Source organism: Rattus norvegicus, chromosome 13, assembly GCF_021556685.1.
Source record: "Rattus norvegicus strain SHRSP/BbbUtx chromosome 13, alternate assembly SHRSP_T2T, whole genome shotgun sequence".
NCBI classification, from domain to species: Eukaryota; Metazoa; Chordata; class Mammalia; order Rodentia; family Muridae; genus Rattus; species Rattus norvegicus.
Window position 1 is genome coordinate 64,666,764 of NC_141546.1, and position 22,077 is coordinate 64,688,840.

General features: G+C 39.4%; 1 long non-coding RNA gene across 1 annotated transcript in view; it reads right to left on the minus strand.

Moving 5' to 3' along the window:
- The window catches only part of LOC148001665 (uncharacterized), a 45,041-nt gene extending 23,581 nt beyond the window's left edge, over positions 1–21,460 (minus strand). Inside the window, exons 1-2 of the long non-coding RNA XR_015635541.1 lie at positions 21,329–21,460; positions 18,896–19,026 (exon numbers count right to left, since the gene is read on the minus strand). This is a non-coding gene — a long non-coding RNA (uncharacterized LOC148001665). The remainder of the gene's footprint in view (positions 1–18,895; positions 19,027–21,328) is intronic.
- Positions 21,461–22,077: the final 617 nt, after the last annotated feature.

The following is a 22,077-nucleotide window of genomic DNA, read 5'->3' on the forward strand; positions in this document are numbered from 1 at the left end:
GCCTGTGTGACAGGAGTGCTGTAGACCTGTTTTCCTCTCTTTCAGTCAGTTATGGGGACAGAGTGTTCTGCTTTCTGGCGTGTAGTTTTTCCTCTCTACAGGTCTTCAGCTGTTCCTGTGGGCCTGTGTCTTGAGTTCACCAGGCAGCTTTCTTGCAGCAAAAAATTTGGTCTTACCTGTGGTCCCGAGGCTCAGGTTCGCTTGTGGGGTGCTGCCCACGGGCTCTCTGCAGCGGCAGCAACCAGGAAGACCTGTGCCGCCCCTTCCGGGAACTTCAGTGCACCAGGGTTCCAGATGGTCTTTGGCTTTTTCCTCTGGCGTCCGAGATGTGTGTGCAGGGAGCAGTCACTTCTGGTTTCCCAGGCTTGTCTGCCTCTCTGAAGGTTTAGCTCTCCCTCCCACGGGATTTGGGTGCAGAGAACTGTTTATCCGGTCTGTTTCTTTCAGGTTCCGGCGGTGTCTCAGGCACAGGGGTCCTGCCGCTCCTGGGCCCTTCCCCACGGGAGCCCAGAGGCCTTATACAGTTTCCTCTTGGGCCAGGGATGTGGGCAGGGGTGAGCAGAGTTGGTGGTCTCTTCTGCTCTGCAGCCTCAGGAGTGCCCACCTGACCAGGTGGTTGGGTATCTCTCTCACCGGGTCTGGGAGCAGAGAGCTGCTGCGGGCCGGGATCCGCGGGTGTGGGACTTCCGGTAAACACAGAACGTGCCCGGTCCTAGAGAAATTCTGCTTTCCTGTGTCCCAAGCTCACCAGGCAGCTTTCTTGCAGCAGAAAATTTGGTCTTACCTGTGGTCCCGAGGCTCAGGTTCGCTCGTGGGGTGCTGCCCACGGGCTCTCTGCAGCGGCAGCAACCAGGAAGACCTGTGCCGCCCCTTCCGGGAGCTTCAGTGCACCAGGGTTCCAGATGGTCTTTGGCTTTTTCCTCTGGCGTCCGAGATGTGTGTGCAGGGAGCAGTCACTTCTGGTTTCCCAGGCTTGTCTGCCTCTCTGAAGGTTTAGCTCTCCCTCCCACGGGATTTGGGTGCAGAGAACTGTTTATCCGGTCTGTTTCTTTCAGGTTCCGGCGGTGTCTCTCTTTCTCCTTTTCTAACATAGCTTTCCCCTATTTCTTTTCCAGTCATGACCTTATTCCAGTCATGGAATTATCCAGTTCCTATAATGACTGAGAAGGGCATTTGAACAAGTGAGCTTCTATTAATTACCATTCCCAGAAGACTTTGTATCAAAGAATTTGGGAGATAGAGGGAGGAAGACCTGGAGAGCGGGTATCATCTTCAACCACACAGCAAACTCAAGGCCAGCCTCGACTCTATGGTATAGCTTCAAAAACTAATAATTTTAGTATGAAGGGATGAAGTAACAATGGTGATTCCAAGAATTATTTGGTGAGAAGGTTTGGAGTTTAAGTAGAGGCGGCAGCAGAGTGGAATAACTAGTGACTTGTAATGGATGGAGAGAGACATTCTAACTTACGTAAACACTGATTCTGGAGATCTCTTAGCTCTCTTATATGAATTAGGGTGATTTATAAAGAATCCTTTTTTAAAATCTAATATTAAAATTCCACAGAGCTCTATATTAGTGTCTCTCTCTTTTTTTTTTTGGTTCTTTTTTTCGGAGCTGGGGACCGAACCCAGGGCCTTGCGCTTGCTGGGCAAGCGCTCTACCGCTGAGCTAAATCCCCAGCCCCTATATTAGTGTCTCTTGACTGAATCAACATTTGGCTTCTGAGACTGTGCTTCTCACTTTGCTACAGTCAGACACTGTCAGAAGTTCCATCTGAGATCCAAACTTATCTTCTGACACGAGCTATGATTTCCTACTCGCATTTCCACAAATTATCACTTGAGAGAGACCATTTCTTTTCTGAGACTCGCAAATATTTACAGACGTTTGTAAACCAGGAAGGCAGCTGGGGGCCAACTTGCCATGAGTTTAAGAGGAATGCTACCGTGAGGGTTTTGAGTGACACAAACTGTATTCGCTTGGTTAATGGCAATGAGAAATTCAAATCACCGTGACCTTGATTTGTGATTATGAAGTTTCACTAGAAAGTTGCAAATCTTTCCACTCAATGAAAAATTTATAATACAATGAAAAACAGTGGAAAATGTATAAAATACATAGAAATACACCTAAACACACTGAAACTCATGAGCAAGATCTTTGTAGTACATCATAAAACATTCTTGCAAAAAGAAAATACAAAATGAGTTATGTATTGCCATGATCAAAGTGATTTAGAAAACAGAGACATGTTTGATCTAACTTTATGAAGGAGTTATGTGTTGTGTTGGAATATTTCATGTGTTCTTAAACTCTTACTGATAATTCTCAGAAAACACAGAAAATATAATTTTATAGATGATCATGTTAGCCAGCCTACTACGTTAGTAAGGCCTACAGTAAGGACATCCTTTACTATAAATAAGTAGGAAACTGCCTCTTAGTGATATTTTGTAGACCACAACTCTTTTCTTTTTATTGACCTCTTAACATTTTTAAAATTCAAACTTATATATGACACATATGAATGTATGTATTAGCCACTCTATTTGAAACCTCCATTGTCATCTAAAAGGTACTACAAAGGTAGTAAGCTTGACACTAAAACTTTGATCTTTGTCCCATGCTTGTATCACCTCTCTGAGTGAATTGAATATATATTCAGCTGTCATGTCCTATCCCTTGACATCCTTCATCCCCAGGATCTTGACAATTCACTCGAACTACCCCTTCAATCTGTGTAGACCTTGGTCATTTCAATTGACTCTCACCCACCAATCTCTATGAACTGCTGATAAAATCAACTTCATGATGCTGCCTCTTCTCAGATTCTTCAAAGGTAATGCCTTGCTATAAGACAGAGACTGGTTAACTTTTCTGAACCTTTCTAACTAATGTCAGATTGCTTCAGACCCAAATTTCTCACTTTCTACTTTTTCTTCATTATGTTCTTTACTCAAGTTAACTGCCTTTCTTGAGAGTTGGAATCTTCCATGACCCTTCTACTAAAGGGTCATGCCAATATCTCTTCCTCCCAGAATATCTCTCACTTGCTTTCACCTAATGAATTTTAGGTTGCCTTGAAGTCATTTCAAAACCTCTTCTCAGAAAACCCTGCTCTAGCTTGACAAATTGGATCAGAGCCCTATGCTTTTAGTGACACAAATCATTAGTTTTGATCTGTGTAGCTCATTGGACATTGTCTAAATGCCAGGAACTCAGGGTCTCCTTCTTTTCACTGGCCTTTTCTTGAATAATAAATAGAAAATCATGGGATTTCAAATGTATTCAGATATGAACAGAAGAAAACAAGCAACAGAGATAAAAGTTTGGAGAAGAGCATAAGAGCATACTGCATCATAGAATATAAAGGGATCAAAGGATGGATATAGGTATCAATCCCTGTTATCCTGACACCTACAAAGCTTAGGCAGGAGGACAACTATGAGTTCAAAGCCAACACAGTCTACTTAATGGGTTGGGTTTGAAGTCAGACTGGGTTATAGAATGAGACCCACCTTGAAAATTAATTAAATGAATACCCTGGTGGCAAGAGAGATAACCCAGTGAATGACAGAGAATGCTGTATACACATACTTGTATCATATATTTACAGAGAAGTTGAGTCCAGTTCCCAACATGGACATCAGGTGGCTCACACAGCCTCTTTTAAGTCCAACACCAGAGAATTCAATATCCTCCTCCAACATCCAAAGGTTCCTGTGCTTATTTGTACATAGACCAGTGATTCTCAGCATTCCTTATACTGGAACCTTTAGTATACAGTTCCTTGTGTTGAGGTGACTCTTCCTCTCCTACACACTATAAAATTATTTTAGCTGCTAATTCATAATTGTACTTTTGCTACTGTTATGAATTATAATGTAAATATCTGATATGCAGAATATCTGATATGCAACCCCTGAAGGGGTGGCAACGCACAGGTTGAGAACTGTGGATAATGGCACATACACACTAAAAAGCAATCAATTAACTCATCAAAAATTAAAACTAAATAACATTTCAGAAGCCATGCAGATTTTTAAAAGGAGAAAATGATTCCTACCTGAGAGACATTTTTCTGAAAACAGGAGATGAAATGCTAGTGATAACACAAAAGATCTCTGAACATTGCCTGAGGGTCCCAGAGACATCTCAGAAGTACTGTTGTTTGGAATAGTAGAAAGATACGACCTCAGTGGGAGATTAGGTAGAACCAGCTACTTTACCTCAACTTGTTGACTAAATCTAGAATATATCTCAGGAATTATGCATACTTCATTATAGCTGCTTATCACTGCCGTAGAACATTGTCATCTGGTCATAATAACATTAATCTCTTCATTCGTGTGTTAGACTACATGTAAGCATCTCTCAAAACATGGCCTGTGGGTGTTTACTCATGGAAAAGAGCAGGTGGAAGGTCACTAAAATTTCATGTGAGACTCTAACCCACTAATTTCTAAGCCTCCCTCCACAGCTATACGCACTTCTGCCCAAGACGCGTTTGGTCTAGTGATCTCAGTAGATAATACAGTATGGAAAATGGACTGAAGAGGGGATTCCTCCTCCGCCACAAGGGGAAGACTTCATCCATGTTGGACTGAGAGTCTTTTGTGATGAGGCTGCTTTGAGGTCACTCATATTCCTGTGAGTAATAGATGCTTAAAAACTTATGCTTTGTAAGTAAGACAAGTCAACTCGCTAGCTTGCCAATTATTAGACAGATCTTTTGTTCTGTCATTGAATTCTACCTGGGGCAAGCCGTCATTTGTTCGCATTTCTGCACAGAAAGTTCACACAATGATCAAATATTGGGAGACTGAGAGAAAGTAAAATTGTCATCCTTATTATTTGAGGGTCACAACTGCAAATGACGGCAACATGTTTATTTGTAAATAATGCATCTATATGATAAAATAATTGTATCCATAATAAAGAGATCTTACAAATCAATTACATAGAGTCAAGGAGATGAATTTACAAGTGGATAAAGAATTTGACATCTTTCCAAAGCATGTATGTACTTATCTAATAGCCTCATGAAGAAGATAGTGGCCATTAGTAAACATGAATGTGATAGGGACACACCTCTGAACACAATGACTCTAGTCAAAATGACAGGCAATAACAAATGTTGACAAACATGATTAGCAACTGATTCCTTCATGTAGTGTTTTGGGCATATGAAAATGATACAGCCACTTTGAAAAATAGTTTTGTTTGTTAGACATAACTGCCATGTGACCTAGCAATTTCTCTCTGAAGCATCTAAAAGGAAAACATTTTCCCAAAGGCTTGTACAGAAGAATGCACAAGTTTATTATTTGTACCAAAAAAGAATCCAAACACTGATTAAGTGATAATGGATAAATAAAACCCAATACAATACAATGCTTACCAATCAAAAAATAAAGTATTGATTCATGCTACAATACGGATGAATCACAGAAGTATTATGTTAAGTGAAAAGAAGATTGTCACATTGAGTATGATTGCATTTATCAAAAATATCTACAATAAGTAAACTTATAAAAAATTAGATTAGTCATTAACAGAGACTGGAAATACAGCAAGAATAACAAATGACTACCAATAAATATGAGTTTCTTTCTTTAAAATATTTTAATTAAAATGTAATTAAATCATTTCCTTCTCCTTCTCCTTTCTCCAAGTCCTTCTATACCTCCTCTAAATTCCAAGACCTCTTATTCTTTACTTATTATTACATATATTTGCAAATAAATATAGTAATTGAACCAGCTACATCTACTTAACAATGCTTATCCATTTAGTGTAGCTTGTACATGGCTGACCATCCCTGGGGAAAACTAATTCTCCTTTCAAGTGTCCTTACTTGCCTTTAGTTCTTCATTTAGAGATGAGACCCCAGGAGATTTGCCCCATCCATGTTGCTATTTTGTCAACTGATATTGTTTTTGTTCTGGTCTTGTTCTGGTTTTTGTTCATTCCTGAGATTTCATGCATGCATCTCCCCTGTTGCATCCAGAAGACACAACCTTGCAGTAGAGTTTCTACACTGCTGGTTCCTACAACCTTTCTATCTACTTTTCCAAGGATGTTCCCTGAGCCCGAGATATAGGGACTGTGTTGTAGATGCATCATTAGGGGCTGAGAAAGTTGTATAGGCTTTCTTTTATAGGTGCTTTAAATGTTCTTTAAATGGTTTCTTGAAATTTTGGTTGTAATAGTGGTCGAATATGTCTAACAATACAGTTTTTTATTACAAGGATTATATTTCTGTAAAACTGTTATACAAATAAATATAATAGATCAGTGCGATGGTTTGAATATGCTTGACCCAGGGAGTGGCACTATTAGGAGGTGTGGCCTCGTTGGAGGAAGTTTGTCATTGTGGGAATGGGCTTTAAGACCTTCGTCCTAGCTTCATGGAAGCCAATCTTTTCCTGTTTGTCTTAGGAACAAGATGTAGAACTCTCAGCACCTCCTACACCATTCCTGCCTGGACACTGCCATGTTCCTGCCTTGATGATAATGGACTGAACTTCTGAACTGTAAGTCATCCCTCAATTAAATGTTGTCCTTGTAAGAGTTGCCTTGGTCACAGTGTTTGTTCACAGCAGTAAAACCCTAGTAAATGCTAATATTCTTAACATAAGGGAGTGGCCTGGGGTGGAGAAGAAATTAAAATAAGGAAGGCTTCCAGGGGAGGAACGATGACAGCCTTACCTGTCAGTACCAGAGTATAAGTTACATGAGGCTTTGGCTGCCAGATACATGAATATTAAAACCTAAGTATCATGTTTAGTTTTAGTGGAAAACCTGCCTCCAGAAACCTCAAGCACTCAAGCATACAATTCTCAAGAGATTAAGCTTCAGGCAACTCCAAACTCACTGGCAAATCCCTCTGAAAGGTCGTGTGTGGAGTCCAGCTACGCCTGAGCTTACTCAATGACGTATACTTTTTTCCTCTTTGGACTCACAAGGACAAGAATTGCCAGAAGTCAAGACTCTAAAACAATGTTCTCTCCTCACAGGAAGTTAAGTTTATATTAGAATCCACTCATTTGTCTGTTTGTTTCTTTGTTTAATGTAACCAAAATAATCCATGTATCCATCCAGATGTTTGCTCACATACTCAAAATGGAAGCCTCGAGCCACACAGTAGCAACCCGGAGTGCCTCCACAAAAGAGGAAATCCTCTATACTTTGCTTTCACACTCAAGAGTCCCTAGTAAGGGAAAGGCACTGCCTCTTTACTCAAAATATTCATGAAGAAATCGTAACAAGTATGAACATTCTTCATCTCTTTATAAAAATTCATTTGCAGAAAGTGAAAGATGTTACGACTTTAGAACTCATACACACTGTTTGCAAAGGTCTCAGTTTCTATGGCCTACAGGTTACTTATTAGTACTATTCAGTCACTCTCAAGACAATGGTCAGATAATAACATGGAAACCATAGTGAAAACACAATAGAACACTAAAGTCAAATTTAGTGGTAGCCTAGGAAACAAGAAGCTTGCCACCCACTTATTCTGTGTGTCACTGAGTCAAAAAGAAAGTGACATAAGCGATTTGTTAAAGAAAAAAAGAGAGACATTCTTTACCACAGATTACATATTAGTCTGTGACTTTAAAACGTCTGGCAGAAGAAATGCCACGTCAAGGAGGATTTTGACTGTAAAATGACAGTAATCTATGGAATCTGAAGAAATGCACCTTAGCAATAAAGACTCAATGAGCTGTCCCTGAATAACATTGGGAAATTATATTTTGTAATGTCATGGAAGTTTGCTGAGTGAGAATTGAGGTTTAGTACATAATGACAGACTAGCAGAGTCAGAAAACGATGTGGATGAAGGAGGGATCCCTGTGTGTCCATGACTCACTGAGCTAGACTCTAAATCCCCCTCCATTGTTGAGTCACTCATCCTCGGCTCCCCATTAATATTCTCCAGGAGAAAAAGAGAGGAAAACCTAAGGTACCAAAGGGACTATGTATTATCTAGATGTGTGACACACAGCTGCAATCCTATCATCTACAAGAAGAAGGCAGGAGCAGCAGAAGCCCAAGGCTATTCCTGGAAACTCAAGGTAGTTAGTTCATGGCCATCCAAAGCCAGAAATCCTGTCTCCAAAACAAGCAAAACAACCTAAACAGGAAACACATATCTCCCGTGTCCTACTGAACATGGGGATAACAGCCCCAGAAAATCCTGTTTTGCCCTTTTCTAGCCAATGTCTTTCTGTCCTAGAACAGCCTGGCTCTGATTTTTATTGCAATAACATGTTTCTTCTATTCTATCTGGATTCAGGTAGGTGTTTTTATATCTGAATAGCATTAGTCTATATGATGCTGCCATGGTGTCATAATCATCTATAGCTTCTTGCTTCTTGTGGCTTAGCAACCAACCAGTACATTTTTATGTGTCTAGTCTTTCACTAAGGTCAATGGAGGCTATTTCCAGAATTAGGCTTTCGAGCTGAAGTTATTCTTAGTATTCTTATGCAAATCTTTGTGGACATACACTATAATTTCTCTGGATTAAAACCTGAAAGGTTTTATGGGATTTCTAGATCACAGCAAAAGATTTGTTTAAAATTTTCAGAACCCTCAACTTTAAAAATTGATTAGAAGGTTAGGTAGGGAAATCTTGTCTCAAACAAAATGAACAAAATAGCTATGGTGTCCCATACTTGTAACCCAAACACTTGGAAAGTAGGAACAAGAGGATGGCTGAGTTCAACATTAGCTTGAGCTACAGAGTAAAATCTAAGAAGAAAACCAAACAAACAGTAATTTTTTTTAAAAAAGGAACTATTTTACATTCCCACCAGGAAAAATAAGTTTCATTTGTTTTATGTTTTTATCAGCCTGCAAAGTTTAAATTTTTATTTTATTTTTCTATTTTATTTATTTATTTATTTATTTATTTATTTATTTATTTATTTATTTATTTATTTATTAGAAGGGACTCCTGTAGTCAAGGCTAGTCTTGAATGCATTATGTAGCTGAGGCTAGTCTTGAACTACTAATCCTTCAGTCTCAGCCTCCAAAGTACTGGAATTATAGATTGTCGTGTATGTCAACACACCCGGTTGATTAGGTGCTGGTGCTCAAATCAAGCCAAGCATCCCAGAAACTAAGTTGCATGCTCAGCCCTGCCTTTTTACTTCAGCCAATGTAGTATCTGTGAAGTGATTTCATATAAATACAGGATTTCTAAAGACTGAAGGCAGGAACAAGCTTTCATGTGTTGTTATCCACTCGTGGATCTTTCTTAGTCGTGGATCTTTCTCTGTCATGGATCTTTGTGTAATACAGGCTGAAGCCTTTGGTTCACCTCTCTGCTAGGTTGCTTTTCTTTATTATTGACATGTAAAAATTGGGAGAGGCCAAAACACAGGCATTCAAGGTAGAATGAATTGGTGGAGGGTGTACAAATTCTTTACATATTTTGAATACTAGTTTTTAAGAATATACACAGAAGTATTTAGGGGGAGGTAGACATACATATGTATCTTCTTCAAAGTGTCTCCTGCTAAGCCAACATTTTAAGCGCTCTCCTTCCCATTCTTCTATGGCTAGCTTTACTTGTCTTTTCTAAACATGACACTTCCCTAGCAAACCATTGCAATTATTTTCCTTTATTTCTTTTACCTAGGAATTCCATGTTTTGGCATTTGCATTTGTGGCCATGGTTCAGTATCTGTGACCTTAAGAAACACTCAAAATTTCTTTTCACATAGGGATATGCAGTTTACAGAATCGTCCTGTAAAAGAATTAAAATCCTGTACAGAACTGTTTTTTTTTTTAAGTCTCTTGAATCAATTCTATGTGCATTTTATAATTTTACCTTGTCAACTTCTACTTTTAGGAAGTTTACTTTAAAAGAATCTCTAGAGATGCTGTCCATGTATCTGGGGGAATTTGGAGGCCCTGGAACAGCTTAACAATATTGAGTCTTTATACACATTAAGGATTTTGTTAATTTCTCTCACTAATACTTTATCGCTTTAGTGCAGCAGTGTTATGCAACTCTTATACATTTTTCCAAATATTTGCAGAGGTTATACAGATGCTACTTTTAGCATTGATTTTGAAAATTATAGATCTAGAACTGTAATTAATTTGCACTTCAATGCTCAAACACTGCCAGATTCACTCACTGGTCAGTGGCTGGGCATGGTAGTGCACTCTTGTAATCACACTCTTTAATTATGCGCTAGAAGACAGCCTGGGCTTTGTCGTGAGACCCTGGAGCCATGGGCAAAATACAATGTAAGGACTCTCTCCTGGAAGAAGCAGCTTTGCAAAGTGTAGTACATCTATGACGATGTGCGTGAAACAGCAAGTTGAACTGCCTGAGAAGGAATGAGAGCAACAGGAGTCACTAGTACATGCAGAGTTTTGTGTGCACAGAGAATGTTTTCATAGACGTGGACCTCAAACCATGCCGGAAAAGTGGACAAGGCTGGTCAATTGTAATAAACGTTAGAGAAGCAATCTTTAAATTTACTGCAAAGGACATGAGAAATGGCAGCATATCCGCCGTGTAGATGGGTTAGCAAAGCTGCATTGAAGCTTTGCTTAGATTAGGAGACGAAGTCAGAAAGGCCTGTTTATTGATGGAAGAAGACGAAGGTCCTGAGGGCAGGAGGAGTAAGGAAGTCTTGCCAAAATCAGGAAGTTGTCAGGAAAAGATAACGTTTAGCTCCCCCAATTCTCTTTCAAAGCAGGATGTTAACAGGACTGGTCCACTGTGTTTGCAGGTGATCCAACTACAGAACCAGTTCCAATTTTCTTAATGTTTATTTTTTTTTCCTGGGGACAGCAATAAGTCCTCTCAAAAGACACAGGCTCCTTACAGGAATCAGGGAACCCCAGGCTAGTCCTGTTTGCTTACCAGAATGGTTGCTCCATTCCAACTGCCCTTTGTGATTACAGTCAAGATTCTCAGTATAAAAAGCTAACACTGGGAAAAACACACCTTTAAGAATTCTTTCCAAAAGATATCCTGTAAAGATAAAATAGGAATGTTTTCCCTCAGTCCACCCTAAAGTAGAAAGGGCACCATTCACTGCATGGTCCTTATATGTAATTCTCCTTAGATTTACACCCAAAGACAGCTACCTGACATGCGTAACTTTATAATATTTAGGTGATTTTTGCTTAATTTTGTTTCAAGATGCTGTAAAAAGAACATGGAAGCTTGCAATGACAGGCAACAGAAAAGGAAGAAAACAAGTCAAAACACAACAAGTGTTTGGTAGAGTGTAATATAGTAACTCTCTACGGTTTATATATTTATGATAAAAAATGATCCTAAAAGCATAGAGTTATTTAGACCAACCACAAACTGTCTTGGTTGTCAAGGATGATCTTGATCTCCTCCATCTCCTTCCTCTCCTGCCTCCATCAGAGTGTTGGATGACATGCCTGTGCCACCCTGCCTACTTTATACAGGACTGAGGATCTAACCCAGGGCTTCTTGCGTGCTAGGCAAGCAATCGGCCATCTCATGCTACAGCCCCCATTATCACCAAAACATTACGTGCAAGTCCCAGATATCTCCCTAGGATCCACAGTACAATCTGACTGCAAGTCTTACTCTCCAATGAGTGGAAATAAATATGGCTTTCAGAGTTTAGGGTCCTGGGACGATGAAGTCAGCCGCAGAGATCCTCACAGCAGGAGAGGTAAGGGAAGTAGGCAGTTATGAGAAATAGTGTCTCTCAGAAGAAAAAACAGAAGAATGGACCTTAATTCTCAAGGTTGACACAAGCTTCCTATGTGACCTGGAGCTACTCACAACCTCCTCTGGACTTTAGATTCCTCATTTAAAGCCCACAAAGGAGGAGCTTTCCTGAATAAGCTCAAAGATTCCTCTCCAGTTCCAAAAGTCAAGGCTTTGGCAAAGCTGTGCCCTGCATTCAAGTCTCACCCTGTTTTATGAGTTACTAAGATTTCTCAGCTGAGAGGACCTATTCACAGCATGTAGAAAACAGGGCAGCACAGAACGCTGTACTTGTTTAGTTGAGAGTTCTGGCTGCAAGTTCATATTTAGGTCATCAGCAAGAAGCAATTAACAATCAGCCCTGGACACCTGTCCAATTTGTGAGCTGCGTTTGTTAGCATAGCAGGAGCTCTCTTTCTACAGAGAAAGATAAGTGGCAGAGCTTCTGTGTGGGTTTGTGGCAATTCTCTATTAAAAAGATAATAAAAGTAGCACTGTTCAGGTAAGGAGTCTTTTGTGAGTGATATAGATGATCATCTGTTAAATCTAGCAAGAGGCTTTAAAGAAGCCCATAGCAGTGAGGACTCGAGATGAACGTGTACTCAGATACTGATCAGAGACCTATGTACCCTCAAAGCAACGGCTCACCTTATCCACCACTCCCATAACAGTGACGTCACTCATGCTCATACACTCAAATGCACACTCATACTCAAGGTAGGCCTTCAGGGCACTGAACTAGCTTCCCTCAGCATAAGGCAGCTTCTCCCAGACACATTGCCTAGAACCTGCCACACACTGTAGGAATGAAGCAAGACGAGGTTAGCAACAGATCTGGGAGGAGCCTCCCTTCTGCACAGCCGACTAGAAGTCGCAACCTCTGCTCACTGTCAAGTTAGGCTTAGCTGCTGCTGGAGACCTGTGTATTAGAGCGATCTGGTTCACGGCATGTTGAGCTGTTTGCATTTAGAAATCCATATATTAGAGGTTGGGGATTTAGCTCAGTGGTAGAGCGCTTGCAAGGCCCTGGGTTCGGTCCCCAGCTCCCGGAAAAAAAAATGGTTTCTAGAAATCCATATACTACATAGAACAGAAAAGGTCTGCCCAGTATCTACTCAACTGTTTCTGTGTGTGCTTATCTGAATCAGGGTCTCACATATCCCAGGTTGGCCTTGAATTGTCTATGCAGTCAAGGACAACTTTGAACTTCTGGTCTCTCGCCTCCTCTACCTCTCAAGTGCTGGGGTCATAGGTGTGCACCACCACAAGCAGCTCTTTGAGTTTTTGGTTAAGCAGACAATGAAAGAAGTGACAGCAGGGGAGAGGAGCAGAGAAAGAAAATGATGTGGAAGAAAATAAGAGCAGGAAATGAAGAAGTCATAGCTATCCAGTGTGGTTCATCCAGGTGTACATATAAGCGAGTTTGGAGGGACGAAAGGGAAGGGAGAAACCTTGTGATTAAATTATATCGTTTTGTAACTTAAATTACAAAAACAAACAAAAATAAAAAAGAAATTATAGTCCCATGGAAATCACCCTGAAGGACGGCAGGTAAAAGTGATGGAAAACATTTAACTTTTAATGGTATGCAGCATTCTTGGAGAACTGCGGATTCTTGTCCCGTGCTGCTGAGACAGGCAGGTGTGGTTCACTTACGTAGGCAGAAAATGACGCTAACGTCCAAGCTGAAAACTCGGAAAATATTTCAGAGGAATACAGCTCGACACCTGACTACAGATAGTATCAGTAATGGGTGAGAGGCTTCGGCTCTCGTCTCAACATTGACAAACCGACGGCTGGGTTCAGCTCAAGAACGTGAGGCACTGCGCTTAATCCTCACGTTCCTACAAAAGGAATCAAACCACAGAGGGAATCCCAAAAGCCAAAGAACATGCTCAGCCCAAATTTTTTTTCAGAGCTTGGCACATAATGAGAACTGAGGACTGGCTCGGTGTCAGACTGTGTCTGGGACCCTATTCTGTGTGGGCAGACACAAAGGGAGGCAGTAAGGTCCACATAACTCTCAAGGCAAGTGGGCCATTTCTGCAATCCCTTCTGCCTCAGGCTTGCATGGAGAACATCTCTGGAGAAATAAAGATTAGAAAGCCACACTGCAAACCAGCAGCTGCCACACAGGGAGGAGAGAATAAATCACCAAGGAGTCAAATGGCAAAAGAAAGACTGCTGGCCAGATCTCCTCTCCAATATAACCTTTAATGAAATCATCTTTACTCCCACTATGTTGCCCTAAAGGTTGAGGAACTTGCTGTATAGACCAGGCTGATTTCCTTCTCCTTCTCTTTCTCCTTAACATTTAAAATTATATATATATATATATATATATATATATATATATATATATATATATATATGTATATATATATATATATATGGCTGATCCCAGCCCACAGCTCCCTGCTCCCAAACCCCGTGGGGGAGAGAGCTGATTGCCCAGAAGTGTGAGCAATCCTGAGACTGCAGGGCAGGAGAAACTGCCACTTCTGCCCACCTTCTGCCACATCCTTGGCCCAAGAGGCAACTGTAGAGTGCCTCTGGGCACAGGAAGATTGCAGCAGTCAAGCTGCAGGAGCCCTAGGTCCAGACTGCGCCCGCATCTGAGTGCACCTGGTCAGACAGCTCCCTGCACCCAAATCCCAAGGGAGGGAAAGCTGGACCTTTAGAGGGTCAGACACACCTGGGAAACCAGAGGAGACTACTCTCTGTCCACATTTCTGACGCAAGAGGAAAACACCTAGTACAATCAGGGCCCCCTGTGCACAGGGACCTAGGAAAAGTAGGGGTAGGCCCTTCTGGTTCCCACCCACAGGGATAGCTGTAAGCCAGTGGACAGGAATGACTACATGCCTGAAAGCAGAACATTCTGTTCCCATACTGGCTGAAAGAAAATAGGAAAACAGGTCTACAGCACTCCTGACACACAGACCTATAGAAAGGTCAAGCCACTGTCAGAAATTGCAAAACAAGGTAACACCAGAGACAACCTGATGGCGAGAGGCAAGCACAGGAACCCAAGCAACAAAAATCAAGACTACATGGCATCATCAGAACTCAATTCTTCCACCAAAGCAAACACTGAATATCCAAACTCACCAGAAAACCAAGATCTAGATTTAAAATCACATTTGATCATGATGATGGAGGACTTTAAGAAAGACATAAAGAACTCCCTTAGAGAAATGCAGGAAAACACAAGTAAACAAGTAGAAGCCCTTAGAGAGGAAACACAAAAATCTCTGAAAGAATTACAGGAAAACACAATCAAACAGGTGAAGGAATTGAAAATGGAAATAGAAACAATAAAGAAAGCACAAAGGGAAACAACCCTGGATATAGAAAACCAAAGGAAGAGACAAGGAGCCATAGATACAAGCATCACCAACAGAATACAAGAGATAGAAGAGAGAATCTCAGGAGCAGAAGATTCCACAGAAATCATCGACACAACTGTCAAAGATAATGTGAAACGGAAAACGCTACAAAACATACAGGAAATCCAGGACACAATGAGAAGATCAAACCTAAGGATAATAGGTATAGAAGAGAGTGAAGACTCCTGACTCAAAGGACTAGTAATTATCTTCAACAAAATCATAGAAGAAAACTTCCCTAACCTAAAGAAAGAGATGCCCATACACATACAAGAAGCCTACAGAACTCCAAATAGATTGGACCAGAAAAGAAACTCCTCCCATCACATAATAGTCAAAACACCAAATGCACAAAACAAAGAAAGAATATTAAAAGCAGTAAGGGAAAAATGTCAAGTAACATATAAAGGTAGACCTATCAGAATTTCACCAGACTTCTCATCAGAGACTATGAAAGCCAGAAGATCCTGAACAGATGTCATACAGACCCTAAGAGAACACAAATGCCAGTCCAGGTTGTTGTATCCAGCAAAACTCTCAATTAACATAGATGGAGAAACCAAAATATTCCATGATAAAACCAAATTTATACAATATCTTTCTACAAATCCAGCCCTACAAAGGATAATAAATGTAAAGCCCAACACAAGGAAGCAAGCTACACCATAGAAAAAGCAAGAAACTATTCTTTGCAACAAAACAAAGAGAAGCACACATATATAATCTCACCTCCAAATACAAAGATAACAGGAAGCAACAATCAGTATTCTTTAGTATCTCTCAGCATCAATGGACTCAATTCCCCAATAAAAAGACACAGATTAACAAACTGGATATGTAATGAGGACCCAGCATTTTGCTGCCTACAGGAAACATACCTCAGAGACAAAGACAGATACTACCTCAGAGTAAAGGCTGGAAAACAATTTTCCAAGCAAATGGTCTGAAGAAACAAGCTGGGGTAGCCATTCTAATATCAAATAAAATCTATTTTCAACCAAAAGTCATCAGAAAAAATAAAGAAGTACACTTCATATTCATCAAAGGAATAATCCACCAAGCTGAACTCTCAATCCTAAATGTCTATGCTCCAAATACAAGGGCACCTACATACATAAAAGAAACCTTACTAAAGCTCAAAGCACACATTATACCTCACACAATAATAGTAGGAGATTTCAACACCCCACTCTCTTCAATGGACAGATCATGGAAACAGAAATTAAACAGAGACACAGAGAAACTAACAGAAATTATGAATCAAATGGACTTAACAGATATTTATAGAACATTCTATCCTAAAACAAACGGCTATACCTTCTTCTCACCACCTCATGGTACTTTCTCCAAAATTGACCATATAATCGGGCACAAAACAGGCCGCAACAGATACAGAAAGATAGAAATAATCCCATGTGTCCTATCAGACCACCATGGGCTAAACCTGGTCTTCAATAACAATAAGGAAAGAACGCCCACATATACATGAAAGTTGAACAATGCTCTACTCAATGATAACTTGGTCAAGGAAGAAGTAAAGAAAGAAATTAAAGACTTCTTAGAATTTAATGAAAATGAAGGTACAACATACCCAAACTTATGGGACACAATGAGAGCTGTGCTAAGAGGAAAACTCATAGCTCTGAGTGCCTGCAGAAAGAAACAGGAGAGAGCATATATCAGCAGCTTGACAGCACACCGAAAAGCTCTAGAACAAAAAGAAGCAAATACACCCAGGAGGAGTAGAAGGCAGGAAATAATCAAACTCAGAGCTGAAATCAACCAAGTAGAAACAAAAAGGACTGTACAAAGAATCAACAGAACCAAAAGCTGGTTTCCTGAGAAAATACCATCAATACTTAAGGAGCAAGAAGAGAAATAATTAAGGGAAAGAAGGGGACATTATAAATATATAAGAAGACCCAGAGAATAAGAATTCTCTTCACAAAAATTATGATATTGTTTCTAAAAGTTACTTGGATCCTGAGGGCAACAGCAGGGATTTTATGGTCTTCACACTCAGTCAGCACCTTTGAAATTTGTATGGCTTGACAATCTGGAGGTTTTGCTGCTGCCCCAAGGACCTTTGTCCTGCACTCCCTAGTCCATTTAAACATGCTGTTTTCTTAGCAATTGTCTAGTTCCCTGTTCTCATATAGATTGGATGTCAAAAGCATGTGTGGTTAGTTTTAATCTTATCAGAGTCAGAGTGAGTCAAGAACTGTAGACACCATTAGAAGGACCTATTGCTCACAAGGAGATAAAGGGTGTCCCCTGGGTATGTCAGTGAGAGAATGTATTTATGTGACAGAACCAAATCATCAAAAAGATAAGCTTAAAATCAAAGAATAAAGAAATGCAGAAGGCAAGGAAATATTGCAAATCAAATAAGCAAGTGTGGCTGATAAAAGAAAGGAGCCAGAGGAGGAGGTGGGGTTGAGCAGATCTTGTTTTTCTTTTCCTTTCCTTTCTTTTCTTTTCTTTTCTTTTCTTTTCTTTTCTTTTCTTTTCTCTTTCTTTCCTTCTGTGATTTGTTTGATAATTGAATCATTTGAATATGTTTGCAACTAAGTGGAATAAACACAAAAAGGGGAGAAACATATTGGAAAAGAGGGCAAAGTAGTGAAAAGATACTTTAAATTTGAAAAAAAAAAAAAAAACAAACTAAGGGTAGTGGCTCATACCTGTAATTCTACTACTACATGGGAGGCTGAAGCGATGGTCATGAGTTTGAACCTAGTCTAGGCTACAGGGTGAGACTCAAACAAATCATACACACACATACACACTCACATACACTCACACACACACACACACACACACACAGGGAGAGAGAGAGAGAGAGAGAGAGAGAGAGAGAGAGAGAGAGAGAAGAGAGAGTAACATTAGTAGAACTTCAAAATATCTAGCCAATCCACTCTTCTTCCAAAAAAGCAAGCCAAGTTATTAGTATTATAACATTCTAATTTACTTTCTTAAAAATCAAGTATTCTTATACCTTACCTAATAGATTTTCCTAAATGTCTCTTAACATATTTTTGTACTGTGAATTTATTTATGTTGCAAATAGGTCAATTAATAATACAATTTTTATTTTCTTAGTAGCAGAATTCTACAAAATCCCTGTTTTGATGAACTTATTTTATAATCCTAGGTTTATGAAAGCATTCTTTTCATGTCTGATATATTCTTTACACGTCAAAGCTTTCTTTAAAACAGATTGTCACTCGAAATCTGATAAATCAGGTGGAAGGAGCAAAGCGATTAGTTTATGTTTGTATGTATTTGTTATCAGTCCCAAAGATGAAAGAATGCATTCATTGTGAAATAATCTTAGTTTATCTTGAGAAAGCACTTTGAAATTAGTGGGCCCATTATTTCCAACAACTGAAATGCCAAGATGTGAACTCAGTTATTCACATGGCTAGAAAGACTTGAGTCAAGAATCCCAAAGGATAAAGTAGTCGTGCGTTTTAGAAGCTATTAGTTTTTAGAAGGTAAAATGGTATTTACATTTGTATATGACAGATTCCTAGGCTTAAGGACATTTATTTATTTTTTTTCTTAAACCAACCAAACGAAAATGTAGCCAACTTGTAACCGCCTAACCATTTAGTCAGATTTCATCTTGTGCTATTGCCAAAACCAGTTGTGCTCAGAACTCAGACGATATTTCAGAAAGGCAATGAAATCATAGATAAGTGGGTTAACTAAGATTAGAATTAGTTGTTTGCCACCTAAAGAGTATTTGTTTGCTGTGTGTGGTGGCACTGACCTTTAACCTCAGAATCCAGGAGGCAGAGCCAAGCCTGGTCCACATAACAAGTTCTTAATCAGCCAGAGGTACGATGTTGCCAGAGGCCATCTCTGACTCTTCTTCTTTCTTGGTTTTCTCTTGAAGGTAAACTGAGGAAAAAGAATGTCAGCTATGGCAAGATACTTAAACTTTCTGTTTAATAATTAAATGTTTTCCTGCCTTAAGTCTAAGTCACTTTGCTGCAGTAGCTGACCTTTCTGTCTAAGTTCCTCTAAAGCCAGAAGCTGCAGTCTCTGGCATTAGCACCTTATCTTTTTTTTTTCTTTGGTTCCTTTTTTTTCCCCGGAGCTGGGGACCGAACCCAGGGCCTTGTGCTTCCTAGGCAAGCGCTCTACCACTGAGCTAAATCCCCAACCCCTATTAGCACCTTATCTTAAAGCAGCATGGGATTGTGGATTAAGAGCTAGAGCCTTGGGAATAACAACTGAAATGTAAATAAGAAATACTCAAGTTAATGAAGATGAAAAAAAAAAGAGTTAGAGAGATGGCTCAACATCTCTTCCAGACACTTGCAACAACTCTAGTTGAGTTCTAAGAACATACACAGAGTAACTCACAACTTCCTGGAACTGCAAGAGTTTCTTATTCTTTAGGTGGTCAATAAAAAAAAAAGAGCTAGTGCCTTTTCCCTCTTGTCACTTGTCAGGGTATGAGGAAGTTCCAGCAAGAAACTTCTATTGAACCAGGAGAAGAAAATCATGCTCACAGAAGGAAAAACTTTTACAAAAGCAACTATGGATTAAAACCACATAAATTCATCTACAGATTTGTTCGTGTATATTCATGAATTTCCATTCAAACCACTTGGGCCCAGTTTTCAAACTATCTCATAATTACCTACTTACACATACACACACACACACACACACACACACACACACACACACACTCACACACACACTCATACACACACATCTATGTATGTATGTATGTATGTATGTATGTATGTATGTATGTATGTATGTATGTATGTATAGGGAGCAAAAGACCAAGTGCCAGTGCAGAAAGAACTCACTCATTCTGGATGAAAAATGAGCTCCAATCTTCATTGCATAGAGAAAGAAAAAACTTCTACCTTATTATTACTAAATGAATTAAACCCAAGTCTGTAAGGAGAAAGCTTTGTTCTTTTTTGTAAGGCTAAGCCTGCCTTGCTATTAAGAAAAGACCTGTTTGGTTCTGTGGTAAGGAGAAGCCTGCCTGCTCCTTGCACTCACTCTGAATTTTCCTCTTTCCCTCTGCATTCAGCATATTGCTCTCTTAATTTTTTACGTTGGCTTATAATTTCTAAGTTATTCCACACTGCATACTCCTTCTAATATTACTATTTCCTCCTGCTCTCATGTAACAATGTTCGTGATCCTTATTCCCAAAATATTCTCTTCAATGTATATCTTCCAATGTAATCTTCCCTAGTCCTTTGTACCTTTTCTAGAATAGATCACATGATTTGTCCAAGCATTCCTATTTTTAAAAGGTTCACTAAAATTCAAACATAAATTGAATAAGAAGATAGCAACACAAATACAATTCCACCTCTAACAACAACAAAAAAAACAGGAGACAATAATCATTGGTCTCTAATATTTTTCAACATCAGTAGACTCAATTTTCCAATAAAAAGACATAGACTAACAGACTGGATATGTAAAAAGAACCCAGCATTTTGCCGCATACAGAAAACACTCCTCAGTGACAAAGACAAACACTACTTCAGAGTAAAGGGCTGGGAAACAATTTTCCAAGCAAATGGTCCCAAGAAACAAGTTGGAGTAACCATTCTAATATTGAATGAAATCAAATTTCAGCCAAAAATTATCAAAAAGATAAGAAAGGACACTTCCTATTCATCAAAGGAAAAATACACCAAAATGAACTCTCATCCTGAATATCTATGCTCCAAATGCCAGGGCACCCACATTCATAAAAGAAACCTTACTAAAGCTCAAAGCACACATTGCACCTTGCACACTAATAATTGGAGACTTCAACACCCCACTCTCATCAATAGACAGGTCATGGAAACGGAAACTAAACAGAGACACAGAGAAACTAGCAGAAGTTATGAACCGAATGGATTTAACAGATACCTATAAAACATCTTAAACCAAAAGAATATACTTTCTTCTCAGAACTTCATGGTACCTTCTCCAAAACTGACCATACAATTGGTCACAAAACAGGCCTCAACAGATACAAGAAGATTGAAATAATCCCATGCATTCTATCAGATCACCATGAACTAAGGCTTTTCTCAATAACAACAAAAATGACAGAAAGCCCACATATATATGGAAGGTGAACAATCTTCTACTCAAAGATAACTTAATCAAGGAAGATAGAAAGAAATTAAAGACTTAAGAATTTAATGAAAATGAAGGCAAAACTTACCCAAAAATATGAGATATAATGAAAGCAGTGCTAAGAGGAAAACTCATAGCTCTGAGTGCCTCCAAAAAGAAAGTGGAGAGAGCATACATTAGTAGCTTGATGGCACATGTAAAAATGCTAGAACAAAGAGAGGCAAATACACCCAAGGAGAGTAGATGACAGGAAATGATAAAACTCAGGGCTGAAATCAACCAAGTAGAAACAAAAAGAACTAGACAAAGAATCAACAAAACCAGGAGCTGGTTCTTTGAGAAAAATCAATAAGATAGGTAAACCCTTAGCCAGACTAACCAGAGAGCATGGAGAGGGAATCCAAATTAACAAAATTAGAAGTGAAAAGGTACATAACAACAGAAACTGAGAAAATTCAAAAAATCATCAAATCCTACTACAAAGGTCCATACTCAATAAAACTCAAAAATCTGGGGTAAATGGACAATTTTCTAAACAGATACCAGGTACCAAAGTAAAAATCAGGATCAGATAAACTATCTAAACAGTCCAACAACTGCTAAAGAAATAGCAGTCAGTAAGAGTAAAAGTCTCCCAAAATCCCAGGACCAGATGGGTTTAGTGCAGAATTCTATCAGACCTTCAAAGAATAGCTGTTATCACTAATGTTCAAACTATTCCACAAAGTAAAAACAGAAGGAGCACTACCCAATTCCTTCTACAAAACTACAATTACACTTATACCTAAACCACACAAAGACCCAGCAAAGAGAACTTCACATCCATTTCTCTTATGA